This window comes from Oreochromis aureus, linkage group 15 (genome assembly GCF_013358895.1).
Source record: "Oreochromis aureus strain Israel breed Guangdong linkage group 15, ZZ_aureus, whole genome shotgun sequence".
Classification (NCBI taxonomy): Eukaryota; Metazoa; Chordata; class Actinopteri; order Cichliformes; family Cichlidae; genus Oreochromis; species Oreochromis aureus.
Genome location: NC_052956.1, coordinates 37937556 through 37959379, shown reverse-complemented (window position 1 = coordinate 37959379; position 21824 = coordinate 37937556). Strand labels below are relative to the sequence as shown.

Sequence of the window (21824 nt, the reverse complement as noted above, 5' to 3'; positions counted from 1 at the left end):
CCCTTAATGAACATGTTTGGTAACTACTTCTGGAGACTGGAGGGGGGTGTCTGTCATTGAGCGCCTGCGATGCTCACACAATAGGTCCTTTTCCCTCCATCCCGTCCTTGTTTTCGTCCGGCTAGTGCAGCCACCGCTACGGAGCTCGGCTGCTTACTAACAAACTTCTCCAAGATACTTTCCCTCTGTGCTAACTGAGCACAAGTGTTATTAGTTGTTGGCGTGTGATTTCACAGCTGCCCGTATGTGGGAGCACATCGCGTGAAGTTAGCCTACCGCTGCCTATCGCTTATGTAATTTGCTTACATTGTGTCCGCCGATTCCCACCGTCTCTCAAACGCCATACGTGCAGAAAAGCAACTTAATCTACGAGCGATGGGTCCGGTGTGCTTATTCTCAACGCTTTTGGACAGATTTTGCTGAATGTGCAGTGTGATGTCGCAGTTGCAAAAACCAGCCTGAAGAGTGTACGTGTGTGTGTGTGTGTGTGTGTTTGTTCGTGTGTGGTCGCTGTTGATCTGAATAGAGTTATGATGCGCTAACTCCCCCCCTCCGTCACCCTGCCTCCATCACGTAGGCTACGGTGCCAGCTGCCCAGGTAGCTGACCATTAAGGGCTAAATTAATTTCATGGGTGTGGTTTGGTTCCATTTCTCTCGGAAGCTTGCAACTTGAAACATTGTGAAGCTATTAAAAAAGAGGAAGAAGAAGAGTGTGTGAGAGAAAAAAACCGCCTACAGTTTAAACAGGCTACTAACGGTGCTGTAATAAATATCACATAATGCACAAGTTTCAGTACACAACTGCAGATTTTTGTGTAACTGACAATTTGCAGTCTGTTTCATAATGGTAACATGAAATAGAAAAAATATTCAAACTCTTGCAGAGCACAGTTCTTTTAAAGCAAACTCTTTGGAGGGCTGAGATAATATCTTGTTCTACCAATATTAAATATCCGCTTTGATGGCTCTGAGGAAAGGCTGATGGGGGGGCGGGCCTGCCCCATTTCAATATGAATTCTGTGGATGTTGACTAAGGGATGCTGGGTGTGGACCTGAATACAGAGCAGCTAAATGTCTAAAGTTCCCACTCAGCTTGGCTTCTAGTCATTGTTGTTGAAAAGCTGACTTTTTACCCCCCACCCTGTGACACAAGGTCATTCTCTGCTAAAATACAGAGATGAGTTATTATGAGGAGGGTCAAAATGTACTGGTGCTCATCACAGGAATCACCTTGGGAACAAGGGGTACTCACTATTTTTGTCACCGTTTGCCTCCGTGCCCGAGGGCCGTCCCCATCAAAAAGACTTACACCTCTGAATGTCTCTTGAGAGAGGATGTCTAATTCCCTGGTATCAGTCTGGGTTGGCTGTGATCAGTGGCAGAAGCTTTGCCTGGATCCTGATGGTTTATTGGACCAGAGATTATCCCTGTGCTATTAATCAGCTCAATAGACAAGTTGCCTCCCACCCCCTGAATAAGTCACCACTCATTTTCAACAAGCAGGCCATCGCCTCAGTAAAGTCGATCTATAGAGAGCTTTAGAATTGAAAGGGAACAAATTTTGGAGATACTTTCATAGCTGGCTTATTAATGGCTTATACAGGACTCTGAGTAACCATTGATTGGCATTTTTCATTTATTTTAATACTGCCACTGTGACTCTATTGACCCAATACAAATATTAAACATTTTAACTCAAGCGCAAAATGTCACAGAAGTGATGCCGAATACTTTTTTTTCTCCATTTTTCCAAACTACAAGGGTCCATGGTTCTGTATTTCCCCATGTTCTTTTATTGGCCTTGAGAGCCAGGCATCAAAGCACGAGCTGTCTCTTATAGGGACTCAGTGCTGAAAGCACTGCTTGTTTGTTGAGTTTCTTCATTGTCAAGACCCCTGACTAATAGTGGGGGACAATTTTCCTTTGCCCTAGAGCGAATTGCTGTCAAAAAAAAAATGCATGCATCCTCAAATACCGGCAAACCCAGAAGCACGCAATTAGTCACTGCCTCGGGATTATGAAGTGGCTCCCGAGAGGTGCGTCTTCTGTCATATGTTAATTTCCCCTCACCTCTTCAATTCTTAGTGCTGCATTTCTGCTGCCCTGATTCATGTTGGACATTGGGTCCAGAGCAATTAAGTGATTTGAGCTTCCTGAAGATGAGGAATAGTCCACATGTGCATCGTCACCCTTTTAATTTTTGTCTGATTGCCTAAAAGCTTAGCCATATTCAGCCTTTAATGAATTGTCCTGTATTTGAGTTGTGGTGCTGCTTCAAAGTCTTGTGTGCCTGCATTTGAGTCAGGCACATTTTTCACATGCTGCAAATCATAAGAGACACATTGTTCAAAGTAGCTACAAATCCATTTCTTTTCCCACCCTTTTACAGGTTTCGTGTTGTTTGGATTCACTTGAATAAATCCCAGTAAATGACATATTTGGCTATGAATTTGAGGGGGACAGCTGGATGAAAAGACAGTTCCCTGTGTTGTCAGGAAACACACTGTATCGGTGGCAGCCTCTTCCACATGGATAAGCAGCTGTAATCAACAGCAAAGAGCTCGTGTCTATAAATGTAGTCCATGCAGACTGAAATCTTAAGAACAGGCCGCTGCCATATGGTTACGGTTTGAAGTACAGTTCTTAAATCTTCTTATCTTTTACCCTGTGCCTCACTATTTCATTTTTTTCTCAATGAAATGTGCATGATATGAAGAAAAATAGACAAAAGACACGCAGATCAGCAATGAAAAAATGTTTTTCTATAAAAGCAGAGGGACACAATGGTCTTAACATATTTTTGTTATTTATCATGACAGTCGGCCCTCAGCTACAAAATAAGGTCTGTCCCACCAGCCTTACAGTCTCTGTAATGGTACAAAATTGACCTGTCACTGGCTTCAAAGTCGGGTATTCGTATAAATCTAAAATCATTGCCTTCATGTCAACAGGCTAGTTGATGAAAATCTTTTCTGGCTCTACATGATTGTACTGAAGCTGTTTTTTTAGCATCACCCAGGACAGAAATGGTGCCATGCATCATTTTCCTCAACTATGTCATTATTACGGCTGTGAAAGGTCTTGACATTTACTATGAGCACTTGAGCCAGAGACAACATCTAGTTTAAATGGTTTGGTGTTCGCTTTCCGGCACACACAGTGATAAGACAGAAAAGAAGAACAATAGGTGAGACTTAACAGGACATAATTTCAAAAAGAAGGAATAGTTGATGATCTGCTTAACGCACAGCCATAACCATGGGTGAGAAGCACCTCTTTCTGCATTTCAGCAGTTTTTTAATTAGACCACAGCAAGTTCGGTTAAAAAGTAAAAGCGAGGCTACTTCATTTCTAACAGCTTGGTTGGAGATGTAGTAAACACTGGGCTCTCTGAACACATCAGTTAACTGCCAGATATCAGCAGTTTCATGCACTCATTTGGGGGAAAACCTGGTTTACCTCTTTTGACACATCTGGAGGCACACCTGAGTCTGTCACTGTTAATTAAACGCCCAAATCCTCTCGTCTGTTTGCTGCACCCCATGTTTAATGCAGCCTGTGTTGCTGTCAGCACAATGCTGCTTTTCTTCAGAGTCTCCTAATCTCGGGGATCAAGTGTTTGGATTGTCAGTTGACCTAATTTTTTGGCCAATGAATAGCCACTATCATGATACAAAACCATCTGCATGTGGGAAGGACCAGTTGTTAAACAGAGGTGGGACCAAATGAAGCCATCCCTACAGACGAAGACAACGTTATTAACTGCCTATGAAATTTAAAGTTTTTGTCAAAATTTTCTCAACTGTTTTTTAACAGAGCACAGGATTTTTCAAACATACATAGCATAATTATTTCTATTTTCACACAAGCGGAATTAGTATTAACAGCATTAACAACTGTTGTTCAATGATGTGCTTTAACTTTGTAATGCCCAAAGTTTGTAAAATCAAGTTAAAAGTCAGGGTTGTCTTCCAGTTTACACACAGTATAAACACTTCAGTAACAGTTTGCGCCTCACTTGAGAAAATATCATGCCACAAATGAACAAATCAGTTTAGACTTGAGAAAAAGAATTACTGATGCTGGAAAAGCAGGAGATGGATTTACAAAGTTGTCACAGCGTTCCAAGTGTCAAGAACTGGAGTGAAAAGTATCATCAAGAAATTCAAAGAGAGCCCTGCAGTACAGAACAAGCCTGGCACAGGTAGGAATTGAAAGATTTTAAAGTCTGTGTAGGAGATGTGTCTAAAGACCCCAGAACAACTGCCAAGACACTAGAGAAGTACTTAGCCTAGTCGGGAAGAAGTCAATCACTAGAGGCCTGCACAAGAATAGACTACAAGGTTGCAGACCAAGAAAAAACTTGACTTCTGCAGTATACTAAGGACAACCTGGAGAAAAACGCGTCCGTTTGTCAGATGAGATAAAACTGGCCACAGACTCAAACATATGTTGTTCCTGGTCAAGAACTACCTCCAGCAGAATAAAGTCTTTTACATCCTGAATTGATTCCCACTGAAAATCTGTGGGGTGAACTGAAGACCAAAGTCCATGCCAGAAGACCATCAAGGCTAGAGGAGCTTGAAAGATTGACCCAAGAAAAATAGGCTGCGTTTGATCAGGAGACGTGTGTGAGACTTGCTGAAAGCTACAACAAATGACTGAAGGCTGTTACCCAGAGAAAAGTACACAATTTACTATTAGCATAAGGGTGGCTAATAATTTTGACCCTGGTAGTGTTAGGCTTTCGTGACATTTTTTGTGTGTTTAAAGTAAAATAATGCAAACAAGCAAAAAAAGAGAAAACTTTAATGTTTGGAAAAGCTAGGTTACAAATTCCTCGCTTTGTTTAACAGCAAATTTTCATAGAAGGCGATAATAATAATAATAATAATAATAATGTACTGATCTGTAAAAACAAAACAGGAAAACCACAGGAAATATGATTTTCCTAATTGTACAGAAATACGTCTGTTAAATAAAGTAATATGGACCTCTGTATAGTATGTGGACCAGATGTGCTTACCCGTGTAGTCAACCCCCAAAGGTCCATTTTGAGCCATGAAAAACCCCATAAACACACATTATTAAGGCTTGGAGGCTCGCTGTCTTATGTCAGAAAGCAGGCGCATTGCTAAAATTAAGGTGTATCTCCCGTTGCCCAAGGGAGGCTGGCTTTAAAGTATTCATCATCACTCTGGCATCCATTTGTAACAGATGTGTTTGAGTGCAGATGGAAACCAGCCGACAAGGTGACACGCTAGAGCAGTTGTTAAGAAAGCTTTCCTAGCAGCTGCCTCCTTTAAGACCTCCAGTTAACCTCATCCAAAGCAGCCACTCGAAACTCAGAGTCTGTTATGTCTTGTTTTAAACAGTCACTCAGCCCATTGCCAGAAGGACTTGCTCAAGATGAAAAGTCCTGAAGCATCCATGGAAATAAATGTTGTCTAAAACAACGTTTTCTAATGTCAGTGATTGTCACAGCAAACAGTTCTGAAACTCTGAGATTTACTTATTATGTGCACTTTTTTGTTGTTGAGCAATAGCAGTTGATATTTAAGAAGTTTATTCATGAGATATACAAAGAGCTTTTTGAAGTTTACAGCTTGACCGAGGTTAGCTAGTCAGACGCGTGACATGATGCTCCCACATTTCTTTATAACATATATAAAGAAAATCCAGTTTAGTGCTGGCTGGTAGGAAAAGCTCTTACTTTTGGCTTCCTGCTTAACACATTCCAGGATGCCAGAGCTTTTTTCATGGCATGATTTGTAACTTCATGCTGCAACTATGCACTCGGGCTAAAACGCATTGAATAAACCAAATTTATACACTATAAACAATTTCTAAATGGATTACATTTGTGCCTATCATTTGTCAGGCAAGTCAATCCATTGTACTAAATAAAAATTAAGCATTTCTATTTCTAATATATTTCAATTAGCACTAAAGAGATTGAGTGCCCCAGTGAATTAAAGTCTAAATGGAAATGCTTTCTCAAGGTAAATCCTTCGAGGGAAATAGATGCTATGCTAGGTTTTAAAGCATCTTTCTAATACTCGTATAATCACTACAATTATATTCGATAGGGAAAATGATTTGGGGTGGAAAAATTGAGCTTTTACCCATTCCAAGCTCAGAGCATCCACATAATTGCAATAATTCTACAGAAAATCTCAGAGGAGCATTTTTGTGTTGTGAGAAAGCTATAAGCCTGAAAATTAAACTTGACAGACAGAGTGGAGAAGCAATAACAGGTTATCTTTTGGGCAATTTTAAGAAGAAGTTACATGAAACTGAGTTTTCCTGAAGTGCATGCCAAGGGTGCTGACTTTTTTCCCTCAGTGGCTGAGGTTGTGTAAACATAAGTTTGCATGAAATATTTTTTAATTTGGTGTGGTTACTGTAAAAGTCTTGAGCTACCCTTGATTTCTTTGTTTTTTTGTAAGGAAAGTGATTTATGTGCAAATGGAAATGGAGAGTTTGCACAATTCTAACAAGTTTGAAGGTCAATATTTGGTATGACCACATTTATTCTTCAACATAGCCGAGAAGTTTTTTTTCTTTTCTTTAAGTAGTCAGTAATAGTTCTCCAGACTTCTTGAAGGATATTCAAAGCTCTTCTTTTGTTCTGTTCTCTGTCAAGATGATCCCACACTGCTTCAATGTTGAGGTCTGGACTCCGAATTGGCCAATCCATGCACTGACAGTGTATTTTGGGACCATTATCACGCTGGGAAATGAAGCCCGTCTCAATCAGACACTTTCTAGATGGTGTTGCATGGTGGCTAAAAATCTGACTGTATTGATAATACCTACAATTTTGACGTGATCCGCAACAATGCTGGGTGAAGTGCAGCCCCAAACCATGACAGAGCCTCCACCTTGTTTTACAATGGCTCTAGACACTGTTGTACCTCTCTCCCAACCTCCTCCGTATACATTAGCAATGATTTGAACCAAATATTTTACATTTGTATTCATCACTCCATAAGAGCTATTCAGGGCTCGCAAAATTTCAAAATCCCTGGTAGCCCTTCGGGCAGGCACTCTTCAGTTTTTGGTAGCCCAAAATAAATTTAAGTAGCCCGAATAAAAAAAAAGGGGACAATTTTTTGATTGATGTTTTGTTTCCTTTACAATATTATACTTTAATGTATAATATTGTAAAGGAAACAAAACATCAATCTAAAAATATTTAAAACACAAATTACAACAACAATTTCAACCATCAACTCAAATATTTGGTTCTAATTGAACAGAAATTTCTATGAATTTGCAAGAACTGTGTACAACATGAATCAGTCTGTGTCAGATCCTGAATTTGAAATTTCCACTGAAATCACGGGTAAGAGGTAAGTGGAACCAAGATCGAGGACATTTGCTTTTTGAAGTTTGCAAAGACTGCTAAATTTTGCCAGTGGTATTTCACTCTTTGCAACATAGTACGCTGTTCTAAACAGATTTTTCAGGACTTCTTGTTATGCTTGGTTTACTTAGTATGCTTTTTGCAATTGGTGTTTGTTCTGGGAAAGATATTGCAGACTGAGCAATAATGTATTTCTTGCATTTCTCATGGGTTCTGATGGGGTCTTTCTTAAAATGACTGGTCCCAGTAACAAAGGCGCTTATCGACTCAGAAATCGAGGGAAACTTTTGTCCATGAAACTAAAAAAGCTGCGCTTTCTTTTTCCCTCATTGTCTGATTTGTCATAACTTTTCCGTTTTGTGGTCGGCTTTTCTTTGGCTGCCCCTTCTTCACCCTGACCTCTCTTGTTTGGCTCTGCAGAACTAAAATACCTGCCTAAAGCCATCTGCTCTTACACACATACTTACATAACGATCAGCAATTCTCTGCGCAATCAACCTCTATCACATGTTTAAGCTTGCTGCAGGAGATTTCACTTGTCATGTTTGATAGTAAGCTAACGATTGATAAGACGATGTCAGAGGAATTGGTGCGCAATTAATCTGTGACTTACCAATCAGTGCTGCCGCTCTCTACACACAGTTCGCGCGATCGCAAAGTGAAAGCGAAAGCAAAAAACAAGCGCAAATTCAAACGCGATTTCAATGTGTCACATATTGACAGTGGCTCATCGATGCAGATGACATAATTACTCAGCTACATTTGTGAAAGATTTTGCGAGCCCTGCTATTGATTTTCAGTCCAGTTCTTGTGTAATTGGGCACACCTTAGCCTTTTCTTTCTGTTTCTTCTTGATGGCTAGGGCATGATTCATTTTTCAGGTCCTTATTTGAGGTCTTGTGCTGTTGTACTATATGTCTAATAAAGATTCATACATGAATAAACTTGGGATGCCATTTGTTTTAAATACTAAATCTTATGAAAAAAGTTTCAGCTCAATCACCTCTCCAAATATTGATACGTATATTGATACGTTATTGTATTCCTCGTAATTCTTTGATCGGCTAAGTTTGCCTTTAGATGATGAGTTCATCTTCATCTAGAACAGGGGTGCCCAATCCCAGTCCTCGAGAGCTACCGTCCTGCAGCTTTTAGATGTATCCTTGTTCCGACACACCTGAATCAAATGAATGGCTTGTTATCAGGCCTTTGCCAAACTTGATGGCACGCTGAAGAGGTAATCAAACCATTTGATTCAGCTGTGTTGGAGTAGGGATGCATCTAAAAGCTGCAGGACGGTAGCTCTCGAGGACTGGGATTGGGCACCTCTGATCTAGAACCTTCAGCATTCATTCTTACAGTATCATCACGTTGGAGGTTTTGAGCAGAACAAATCCAGTTCACATTTCTAAGTGTATTATTAAGCTTCATATAAACATAGCCACTGAAAGGTTGACTTGCAAACATCTTAAAGGAATACAAATTAGCACTGGAGTATAATTTTCTTACTTAAGATTGTGAATATTTCAAATTAAGTGCTGGCTGTTTTTACAGGCCGTTTGCGCATATGTTCAGTGTGTTCACTGATTTCCAGTAGCCTGTATCAAAAATCATGCTATTTTTGTGCATGTTTTTATAGATACATAATATTTTTGTTTGTGTACAAGATTAAGCTACTCCCATCTGACAGCTATTGCAGAGTAGATTTGTTTTTCCCAGCTCTTTGTTGAATACTGTGCAGCCTTTTCTGCTCTAAATCATATGCCAACATTTCCCAGCCTTTCATCACAGAGAGGAACGATTCCTCAGAGCCCCTTCAATTAAAATCCTTAATCAATCAGTTAGCATCTCCTTGTGTTTCATGATAATTAGTTGTGCTTCTCTGACAACATTGCGTAATCTCATCTGTGCCTCCTCAGTTGAGCTGTATACCAGCAAGTCTTGGTATGCCTCTCATGTCAGCAGGTTATAGACAAAACTGGCTGACATCAGGGTTTGAAGCCTGGGTGAAGCACTGGAAAGAGAGTGCATTTGTATGGAAGGTGCACTTGGCTTCTGGTCTTTCCTGAATGGAAATCTCTGCAGCTTTGTAGCCTGTGTCAGAAGGTGAACCTATGACCTCTTTGAGCTAAATTTATCTTACTAAGGCATTCTGCCTCTGTTGTTTTAAACTTATTTATAACGAACAGTGAATGTGAATCACCACCGTGAGAGGACTCTCCCATAGGATAATGTAGTTGATGACATGAGGCAGGTAAACATTAGTTAGGTCCTCAGGGAAAAATAAATCAGAAGTGTTGACACATGGATATGTCAGTAGAGCTGCTGAGTGAATTAACACAGTCCAGTGGGATTTCAGCGTATTGTAGAGGGCATCTTGTTGTCCTTTAATGAGCATTTGGCGTTGTTGTTTCTTGGATTTACACATCACTATCAAATGGAGCATGAATTTTTTTTCTAGTCAACTGTGATTTCAGAAATTGTAAGGATGGCTTGCAGCTTTTCCGCAGTAGGTTGAACATGTTAAGGGTGACCTCAGATCACCTTTCAATTAATCCTTGTGCAGCAGAGCATCGCTGTAAATTGAGCTTTTAGAATGGGTGCGGTATTTAGGTTGGATTACTTTAGGATTACTTTTTTGGCATGACATAGTTGCTTCAACTCTAAATATCAGCATATCTAATGAGTCACATATACTGTATTTGACAACTCAAACAAATTGCATTTGTTTTCAACTATCATGAAATGATGAGTGAGAAGAAAAAAAAGTGATTTCCTTAGCTTGACTGCTTTTTGATGGAGCGGAAAAGGGGGTCAGGGGATTACCATATTCCTATCTGCTCGTCTCTCCCCTCGACTAAAAATAGTATTTCTGGAAGTGAGAAGTGTCTGATGTGTGAGAGGAATATAAAGACTCGCGGGACAAGTTTATTTATGAAAAAGGACATTGCTATGCAAAAGAGACTTGCACTAAGACCTCAGTAACAAAGTCTTCGAGACTGGTGGCGCCAGTGTCCGGCAGCCTCGCCTCTGTCAGTGCGCCCCAGGGTGGCTGTGGCTACAACGTAGCTTGCCATCACCAGTGTTTGAATGTGTGTGTGAATGGGTGAATGACTGGATATGTAAAGCGCTTTGGGGTCCTTAGGGACCAGAAAAGCGCTATATAAATACAGGCCATTTACCATTTACCATTTTACCATTACTGGTCGGCAGCCCTCTTGCAGTTCGGTTACTAGGGAAAAATGTATATTCCCCAATAGCTGGTGAGTGGTCACAAATCCTTGTGATTGCTTTGATCAGTACCAGATTGCGTGAAAGACGCTGACTTATCGGCAGACACTCACCATTTACTCTCTGAACTTTAAATAGAGATTCACATCTTCACTACTGAGAGCAGTTACTGAGAGCACTAGAGAGCAGTTTGTGAGTGTTTGCAGACAAGGTGTTGTCTTCTACGCAATCTACTGACAACCACCGCATCCTGGTTTTCGGTGCACCATTAGAGACATGAGACATTAACAATCAGTGTCACAGTGACTGCCAGCAACCTAATGCAGACAAATACAGGTTTTTCTCATGACGGTAGCTGTCAGATGGTTGCCAACCGGTCTCTGGGCCTATATAATCAAACAAAAAACCCCAACAATATTTATCTAGTGCATTTCATTACATGTAAACTTAAAGTGCTTAACAAAAAAGACAAAAACATACAAATCTTGCCTTAAGGCAATGAAACTAGTACATATAAATCACTTTTTGTTTCACAACTTTTTATTTCATATTTATTCTTTGGCTTTGCCCCTGGAGGCATAGGTTGGATGAACCTTGGGAAAAACCAAAAAAACTAAAAGTATTGACAGTGATCTCTATTTTAGCACTTCTGTTATCTAAATTTTATGTTCCCAATGGCTGGCCTTTCACAATTGATTAGAAAAAGCCCGGCAGCTAAAAGAGGTATGTATTGTCATAATTCATTTGGTTCTATGTTGGCATGGCTAAAGAATTTTAATTGGACTTGTTCTGAGCAGGTTATGGTTTTTGTGCTTTTCTCTCTCTCGCTCTCGCTCTCTTTTTGTCATCTGCATAATGAGTGTGTGGATTTCAGGCTGCTGTAAATGTTTGTTGGAGCTGAGTAATTGGAGAGTCTGCATTAGTAATTATTAGTAAATGGAGAAAGAAGCAGTGGAGCAAATCAATATCACTGAGAATTGTGCTACCTATTGTTTCCAGAGGGGTCAGGAGTTAAGGTAACAGAAGTGTCATGCTGAGAATAATAAAAACCATTTGTAAGACTGATTCATTAAAATTGTCCCGACTTTAGGCACTGTGAATGTAAGCCTAATATTCTCTACAATGCCACTGTACTGATGACATATTGAGGCGTATTTTGCTGCAAAGCTTTAATTTTATGGTTGATAAAAGGCAACTGTGACAAATGCCCCCTTTGGTTACTAATTGTAGATTCACGACAGTTTATTAACTCTTTGCTGTTTTACACAGATGGCAGAAATTGTTTCTTACTGTAGAGTAATCCAATTAAAGCGAAAAAAATTGGATGTTGCTCAAGAGGAATTTATAACATTCCCACTAGCCCTTGACTTATTATGGGAACACAGCACGCTGCCGTGATGAGTGAAACGGTTAGTGCTGGCTTATTGAAAAAGCCCCCTGACCTACATAGTTTTAATAATATGTGATCAGAATCTGGCGTGACGAGCCGTTATAGAAGGCGTTTTTAGTCTCGGTTATGTATGTTCACGTCTGGTATACGTACGTTGCTTTTAAACTAAGTATAGAGATGGTTGTCAAGCTTTGCTGTAACCACGTGTTGGCAGCCCCGGTCTGTGTCACTGTAAAATAGCAAATTCATCAATTGATCTATGAGGCTGCCACTCATTAGCATTCTAATTTTAGACTCGGGAGAGCTTTTCGCTATTCATAGTGGGACTTTGATTTCTCTACACTCCTCTGTCTTTGTATCTGTCTTTAACTCTCTGTGGCTTTTCTCTGCTCATATTTCTCTCCTGCTCCTAAATGGCGTTGAAAGGTAAGCAACCAAATGTAGTCGTGATCAGTTACGATCGAGTAATAAATGAGCTGTCTACTGTTGTCAGCGTCACGTTTAGATTGTTCTGTAATTACTGATCGGTGATATTGAGGTTTGCTGTATTCCACGTGATATGTGGCAGTCAGCTCAGTGTGCTCAGTTATTAATTACTTGAGTTACCAGTTTTCCCCTGTGAGGTAAATCTTGGTGGTTTTCAGACAAGCTCATTACATTTGACCACAACAATCAAGATGCACAAATGAAACAGTATCTTTTCCACTGGGAACAACACACTTGTAATATGTTATTGATAGCTGCTGTAGGTGAAAATCCATTCAATTTACCCAAATACAGTTGTACAGCTGCTACCTGATTGATGCATGGGTGCTTGGGTTACAGAAATAATTCAGCAGATATACTGTTATCTTTATATCACTTGTGCTTTTTGTAATTCTGTCATTTCTTTGGTGAATTGCAGCATATCAGTCATATATAGTTTAGTGCCTTTTCATAACAACATAAAGCTCTATGTTGCTGCTAAGCACACAGGGTAAGGGCTCACTTATAGCCATGCTGATGATTCAGAAGCTTCTGGATCAGGAAAGGATAGCATTTCTCTCAGGAAACAGTTCAACTACTCCATTTAATGGCATCAAACTTACATGCAAGTTGTCTAGCAGGGCTTGGAATTAACCTCAAAGGCTCTCTTTAGAGAAGCGAAGCTTTGTTTTTCCTCTGCATTATGCCCCGTTTGTGTTATGAAAAGGAGGATTACAGCTCAGAGCTAATTAGCATCCAGTCCTACTAGCTACGAATGAAATGCTTTTGTAGATAATACAGCATATGTAGCTACCATGCCTCTACCATGTTAGAATGTGAATGCCAATTGTTGGGTTTAACATGCACACTGATTCATCTTACTATATTTTGTGAGAAACAGCCATATGCAACAATAGAGCTTCCCTGAGGCATGCTATCAGTTTCCAGCTTCAGCACTTCATTCTGCAATCTCTTAAACAGCCAGTTGTCTTCCTTGGAAGTGTGTGGGCCATGTCTTTCTGCCGCAAACCTCAATCCAGGCACTGTCTTTGATTTCAACACAATACTCCCGCTGCCTTCTTCTGTGCACTGCTTGAGTGTCACTTTCATTTCAGAATATTCACCCTTGTTTTTGCCATAGCAATAACTAATGGGTAGTCTTTGCAGAGCCTGGAGAGGATAATCCTGTCATCTTTGTTTTCATGGCCACCTCAGGGCCATTCAACAAGTTCAAAAGAAAAAAAAATCTGCAGTGCAGCGTCTGTGAGGTTTGCTCTCGCTGTCATGTTCCATATCTACCATTACAGGCACGGCTACATGTGGAAACAGGTGCTGTGCTGAATGACTATAGTGGCTCACTTAGGGGAATATCCGAGCCAGATGCTTTATTATGTTGTGTTAATGCTGATGCCAGGTTACCACATGCACAAATGTGCAGGGGTGGAAGGTGGTTCTTGAAACTGCAGCATTCCTGAAAATGATGTATCAGTTTCAGAATGCTTTACAGCTTTGCATTTGATATATGAACAATCACTGCATAAACATCAAATTTTCCATGTCTGCATGTTTTCAGTCATCCAAATCAAGGCTTGTCTTGAATGCTTTAGTTGAAGGTGTGGAGCTCTTTTTTTAGGTTCTTATCCGAGACACTTCAGAAAACTGAAGCATTTTCAAGAACCTAAAAAAACTTTGGCCTTCAACTCAACATCTCAGGACATTTCATAGTTTTTCCTGACAAGAAAACATGGTCATTCATTTATGGTTTTAACTCCATTGTACACACTGAGTATTTCTTTCTTGGGAACAAAAATCACTCACCTTGAGGAAGCAGCAGTGTTTGATTTGATTGTACGAACTGTAGGAGTGGAGCACATTATACATTCTTGTGATGAGGAAATATTTTCAGGTTGTGGATTACAGATCATTGTAAGAAAGAAGCACTAGAATTAGAAGTGTTTACAGTGAAGGAAAACCAAGGCTTCCTTGCTTGTCCCTGCACATGACAAGAATACTTATTCTGAATGAATTAAATTTGAAGGTCTTCGACAAGGTTATGCCAGAACTTGAAGTATTTACTAGACCTGTCCCTCACTAGTCAACAAAATGTTAGTCACTGAGAAGACAGCAGTGTCCGTACATCACATCTCCAGATCACAGAAAGTCAGTGATATTTGGTCACTTCAGTAGACTACAAGAAAAAAAATGGCAATCTGAAGTGGGCGGGTCTTGAAATAAACTTGTCTTAACCATTGACTGTAGAAAACAGTCAATGGTCTTAACCTTGAAACAACTACCAATGAGAATGCAGGATGTTGGCGATTGACATATGTCCTTTTAGTTAATGCATTAGAGAGCTACGCCAGCAAGTAGAGCCTGGAGTGTCAGCTAGCCACTAGTTTCAAAGGAATATGCAGCCAGCATATTGCTCCCTGTGTGGCTGCAGCTGTAAGCTCCTGTTGTTTTCTTGTTTATTTGTTAATATTTGGTTGATAGTAAACCTCTTCCTAAACCATTATATGGCAGTTTTTCTTTTAATTAGTAGTTGCTTCAATCACTCGCCTCAAAGTATATAGCCCCCTACTTCGAGTCACAAATGGCTGTTTTGCCTGTCATAGCTACAAGTTAGCAATTTCCATTATCATTCTATGGTTTCTGTTATACACATCGCTAAACATCTCTTCCTATATGTAGCTACTTCTTAATTATGAGCGGAGTTTTGATTGATCACCTGCTTTCAGAGTAAAGGAAATGTATCTCATATTACTTTGATGCACGCTCATAGGCAGGAGACAGGCTTGTAAAAGTTTTTTAGAAACTGTGATTTTCATACACAACTATCTCTAAGAAAATTAAGGGAAAAAAGAAGAAAAAAAGCATCCAGTGAGCTGCAGTTCTCTGGGTGAAATTGCCTTGTTGATTTACGAGGCAAGAGGAAATGACCAGACTGGTTTCAATAGATAGAAATGCAGGAGCACAAAAAAACTAATTCATTACAACCAAAGTATGTAAAAGAGAATCTCTGAATGCATAACACCTCAGACGCTGAAGCAGATGGGCAAGAGCAGCAGGAAACCGTACTAAGTGCCACTTCTGTCAGGTAAGAACAGGAAACTGAGGCTACATTGAGCACAGGGTCACCAGAATTAGACAGTGGAGGAATGGAAAAATGCTGCCCGGTCTGATGACTCTCATCTTTTGCTGCAGCTTCCAGATACTAGACACAGAATTCTACAAAGAGCATAAGAACTGGATCAATCCTGCCTGGTGTCAACAATTCAGGCTGCTAGTCATTTCACTTTTTTTTTTTTTTTTGCCATGCTTTTAGCCCCTCAGTACCATTGGAGGATCAATAAGTGCCATAATGTCCATGCGCCCATGGCGATCAAAGTGTACCTATCTTCTAATGGGTCTCAGTACTAGCAAGAGTAACGAATAAAATGTCCAGAGAATATGAGACCAGGTAAGAGTAATTTGGGCGATATGATTATGTTGTCCACTGAACCAGCAGCTTTCTGCTCAGAGTAATTGCGTTGACAGGTGCATTGAAATTAGACTGCCAAATGGAATACTTTAGCACAGTAATAGATTTGACTCGTGAAAGGTTTATTTAAGACACAAACAGGAATCTGATATTGTTTATTGTTGAGTGTTAGATGACAGGGACCTGTCAGTAAGCTTGTACTTCATCTGTGCAAGGAAAGTGGCGAGGTTTTGTCTAGGTAACATATAACTAGGAAACGCTTGAATGCTTTTTGCGTGTGTGTATCGATTTAGAAGTATTTAAAAGAATACTTCTAAATCCTGCAGACATTTTTAAAAGGCTTTATATCTCTGTAGTTTTCTTAGTTAAAGATCGAGGCATGTCTGCACAATTACTGATCTCTTGCTGTTGCCCTAAGCCCCGATACTCGACACATAATACTGTTTGACAGGATGTGTTTGTCGGCAATTTTGGAACTCATTATTGACGTGCAGCATGAGATTGGGTTTTCCAGCTGCCATGGCAATGGCCAAATAGAGTGAAAGCTTTCCCTGAAATATGAAAAGCATTGGGTAACAGTCCCAATAAACAGCTCTGAGCCACCTAGAAATAGTATCTGTTAGTATGTGAGCATGCATATATGTGTGTGTTTGTGAGCGTGAGCCAAAAATGAATACTGAATGCTGTAACTGACTTGCTTATATGTTGCTATGTTTTTTATGGTGTAGCTGCATTTTTGATGCAGTGAATAAGTTATAAGGAATAGCACAAGGTGGCATTTCACCGTTTTCCATCTGACAACTAAAAAACCTTTGCTGCGAGTGAAAGCTTGGTACACTTCTTATTAACACTAGCCAGAATCCCCTGTTCCTCAGATTTCTTTTTTCCATCATCACCTGCAACACGGACTTCTTATATGTCAACTTAGAGGCTGTTTTGCCAGCTAAATGACTCAGACGATTGATGTATTTTTTAACTCTGCCTTAATAATGGGAGGCTACCGTATACAACTGAAATGAATAATTCATGAAGACATTTCTTTGTAGAGATTAAAAACAGAATAAGAAGAATTCACACTGTAAACTTAGATAAAGGGGTTTAGAAACAGCTAATGAGCTAGCAACTCTTTGTGAGGCGAAGCAGCTACCTATAAAGTTCTGGGTTTGTCTTCAGAAGTGCCTGCTTAAGCCTCGCTGAGAGCCAACCAGAAAGTGAATTCAAAGGCTTCTGTACACATTATGTGCACCTCCTCTTCAATCGAAATTCCTGTGATTTTCCTCTTGGACGTGACACACTGAAGCCTCTGCTGGTTTACTCTTCCACTGAGGAAGTGACATGTGCTAATTATACAGTCTGGGGGCCCAGAGACACTTAAACATTAACAATTACGTAGGGATAAAATCAGGACATAAAAGGAGAAGAATAACGAGAGAAAATAAAGGGCAAGAGAGAAAATGAACCGTAAGAGGCTTTAAAAAAATATTCTGCTGATAAAGCAGGCAAGAGATTGAGTTTGTGGAGAGCAAAATGACAGTAATAGTTCCTTCTACTTGTTTCAATGTCATAATCAGATTTGGAAGCATATCCTGTATTTTTTTTCATTTTACATAATACCCCCTCTGCTTACCAGTTGCACAGATCAGCCATGCCTCAGTGAACAGCAACAATTTCTGAACCCATAAGCTGAACCTTTGTCCTTCATTGAGAACCAGTGAACATACAGCACACTGTTATTAAGTGTCTTTCCAGCCATATGGTTAGCAAAGCTTAGTAATTGCCTGGTCCTGCATTACAGAACGCTGTGGATGAATTCATGATCTGAACATGCCGTGCTGTTTAGCAAACAGTTTAAAAGGACAACGACCTTCTGTTTGCTCTCCTGTAACCCTGTGAGCCCTAAATGAATTAATGATCGCAAGGTTGTCAGTTTAAACACGGTCCTTGAGCGAGGCACTTAATCTAAATTGTTTCACTTAATATCCATCTTCATAGAGGCTTTACACACATATCACAGCTCATGCAAGTCGCCCTCGATGAAGTCAGGAGAAACAAACAATGCAAGCCCCAGATAGCAGCCTGGCTTGCAACACAGTCCTGGGGAATATCAGGTTGTTTATGTCTGGATTGTATTGCTTTGTCATTGTTTGGAGCCTCTGTCATAACATATTCCATAAGTGCACAAAGGTCATTCTCTGACTCTTACTCCAAGGAGTAAGGAGTGTTTCTCTAAGGAAACATGCATGTTCCCATCTTCTGTCAATAGTATGGCTCCAGGTGCCCTTCTTTCTGTCTGGCACTACAGAGTTAACAGGACCAGAGTGTGTTACTGACACGCAAGGGGGCTGCGAGCGGTGCTTAATCAGAGCAGTATAGCTCACACACTTCTCTTGAGTGGGTGGTTGGCTTAGACCCGGACCCCGCATACATGGAGAGTAGAGTTTGCAGGGTTTGCCCAATTAGTGCTGAAAAGTGTTGCAGTGTGAGGGTGCGTCAGCAGGGAAGTGTGCACCAGAGGAGGCGTGTCATCAATCATCACTCCAGCTCCAGGCTTGTTCCAACCCTTTTCCCTATCTGGCAAAGAGAGAAAGAAGGGGAAGAGAAAATGACAGTGGCTGGCCAGTTCCAGGGATGACAACAGACTGCACCACAGAGTGCATTAAAGCCTGCGTCTGGATGTCAAATTAGGGAAATGACTTCTTTTTGTTTTTACAGTTTGGCTGACAGCTAATACTTATTGTACCATCGGCCACTGATGCCATTTCATTTAGTGATAGGCCTTTGGCGGTCACCACGGCTGATACGTACCAAAACTGATATATCGGTGCAGTTCACTATTAAAGCCCTAAAAATGATAAATGGCAGATTATGCATTGTGTGTGGGGTTATTGAGTGACATCACCAAACACTGCTAATATGCAATATCACGCCTCATAACCTGCGACAAATACTTATATATCCTACCCATCAAATATTCAGATTGCCTGCCTTTCTCTCTTGTGTCAGTCATCTACATCCAACTGCTCCTCGTTGGCGTTAACAGTAACATAATGCATGTGACACTTTCCAAAAATGGGTACTTGGCTCTGTACGGAGAGCATAATGATAATGACGGTTCATCATAGTACAAAATGCCTCTCATTTGGGAGTCTTCTCTCTGCTTTGTCACGGTCTTGACAATGTCAGTACAAGCTAATGAAAGCTTAAAAAATCTCTTCTGAATATTTAAGGTGTTTTATCATGTATGAACTTGTGTTTTTTAAAAAAACGTCTCCTCATACTCTTTAAAAGTATTTCTTAGCACAAGTACTTTTTGTTCATTTCATGCCCTCCACTAGAGCGGAAAATGTCCATGAGGAAAATGTTTGAGGTAATCTTTCCTCAGGGAGGCATGCGGGAACACGAAGAGCCGTGATAATGAGAATTAAGAAAAATGATAATACATTTGCGGTTATGGTTTAATTTAACCTTTCAATATCTGTGTGCTCAAAATGGTCATTTCGGCTGTTAAATCAGGTCCAGGTTAGCAAACATGATATGGCCTGTGGCCTACTGGCCGGTTGTGTGAAAGCCATCTCTCATAAAACAGTCATCAACATTAGCTGAATAGTGTCTAATTAGGTTTTTGTCCCTTCATCAAGGCAATATTTCATCACTCCCAAATTGTGCTCAGCAGCATTATGTTGATGTTAATATCCATATGGCATATGTGATGACTCTAGCACCCTCACTGGGAGGGGTGTAAAATGTTATTGCACCAATGGAGATTTCCCTTGATTAAAGAAAAGCACGTTACATGACAACATGTATTACCAAAGCTATCCAGGATTTTTATGGCTTAAGGTCAGAGTTCACCGCGGTGTTTGCTCCCCCCGTAAAGTATGAAACTCATTCAGGAGAATATTGCTGTTTTAGACAAAGCGCCTGCAGGAGAGTATAGCTTGGATCTACTGGTAATAAGCTCTCCTTTTAAACAGCAGTCATGAAAGGCAGCTCTGACCTACATGCTGAAAGGGAGGATTCGCGCTCTCTTGTTAGTGTGTACTGGTGGGGAATTGAGGTCTTTTCTGTCAGGAGGTGATACGTCGAAGCTGCGGACTGTTTCTGCAAAGCCCAAGGAAAAAAATAAAAGAGACAATGATAGGGAGAGGAAGCTCTGTGAGAAGAGGCATAAGAGTGTTTCAGCTCTTGCCTTTTTTTTCTGTGCACATGTGTGATTGCATAATATGTTTGCGGGCCTGTGAAGTGCATTTTTTCATGTGCCAGCATCACACACTTCTGTGTGTATGTGTGTGAGTAAGATAGGGGAGGGGGGTGACCGACGGCCCTGTCTCCCACAACACTGTAGAGCTCCATACATCATTAATTGCTGACAAAAATGAGCGTTCTGCCGTACCCTTTAAGGGCTAAAAGACCGTACTGCTAGTCCCCCCCACACACGGTGTGTCTGTGTCTGTATGTGTGAACGCACACTTTGTACAGGTGAGGATTCACTATCAACTTGAGATTTCTGACCTGTGTGTTTGGTTCAGTGCCACAATGATGGATGACATGGTTATCAGAATCTCGCCTCCAGGATGGGGGCTGTCCTGTCTTGCTGTCAAGGTCAATGGTTGCTAGGCCTATAACAGAGTGGCAACCTAGTGGGCTTAGTGAAACACACCATATATTCTATATCCATCATGTCAAATGTCAGATTCAGAGCGATGCGTATGAGTAAGCCTCTGATTGGAAAAAAGTGACCCCAACAAGCGCAGAGTTTCCTCTACCACTCCACAGGACCCCGCTGCAAGAAACCAAATCGAAATGAATGTAGGTTTGTTTATATGTTGAGAAATAAGGCAGAGTTTTGCTTGCAGGTGTCTTGTAAAAGGCAGACGTGTGTGTTTGTGACAGTCAAACAGCAGATTGGTCATGGCTTGATTGGGACAAATGTTGAGCCTCTCCCATTAGACCCCAGGGAGCTGATAACAGATTGCTGGCTTAAATACCAAACTAGCCTTACCAGAAATGAACATATAGTGTTGCTTAGACTACAGAATCCATTTGCTTCTGCATTATGATCACAGCAATCAGTCAGCTGAGTGACGAAAAAGCACCAAGACTGAAGGCTGAAGTGAAGGCAAAATGAATCTTTTTTCTTGGGTTGGCTCACTTTTTACATCAGTGTACTTTATTGATCTGTTGGTGGTCCCAAAGCCAGAAGGGGAATAAATAAATAAATAAAACCAAATACATCATAAAATATAGACTAAAAAATATATTAGATTAACAAAACCTAGATACTGATTAACTTGGTGAGTGTGCTCTTGTTTTGTTTTAGTACAGCTTGAGAGCAGTTAATGAATTTTGCTGTAATTTATGGTTGTGCTAGTTCCTCTCATAGTTTCTCTTTCCATGGTGGTCAAAGGATGGCGTGTCACCTACCTGCTCCTCCCCCACCAAAGTCCTCATCTTAGGGGAGCACTAACAATGACAAACATACATAATTATATTAGCAGTTAACATCAGGCTCCTCACATTTCAGAAGTAGCCTGTATTAAAAACAAACTAAAAGTACTTTTGCCTTAGTTTGCTTATTTAATACCCCGTGGACTTCTAGACCAAGCATATGCTTTTTATGATTTTTTTTCCCTACACGATTCTGCAAAGTTAGAATTTCTCCAACTAACCTGCTGATCAGACTTTTGGTTGATTGCCCTCCGGAGGAGCTGCTACAGCTACTTTGAATGTCATGAGCCAGTAAAATTACTGTCCATAATTCAGCAGTCTCTATTGTTTTCACTGTCAGGCTCTCCTACAAGTGATGGCCCTGCTATGCCAGACAGATGTGCCCACAGCAAGCTTACTCTAGTTCAGTGTTTTATTGCTGGCTTTGTGTTGCACAGCC

The 21824-nt window shown here is 40.5% G+C and overlaps 1 protein-coding gene across 3 annotated transcripts in view; it reads left to right on the top strand.

The window, feature by feature from the left end:
- The window catches only part of negr1 (neuronal growth regulator 1), a 165761-nt gene that overhangs the window by 1339 nt on the left and 142598 nt on the right, over window positions 1–21824 (top strand). The gene's annotated exons all lie outside the window — the stretch shown is intronic.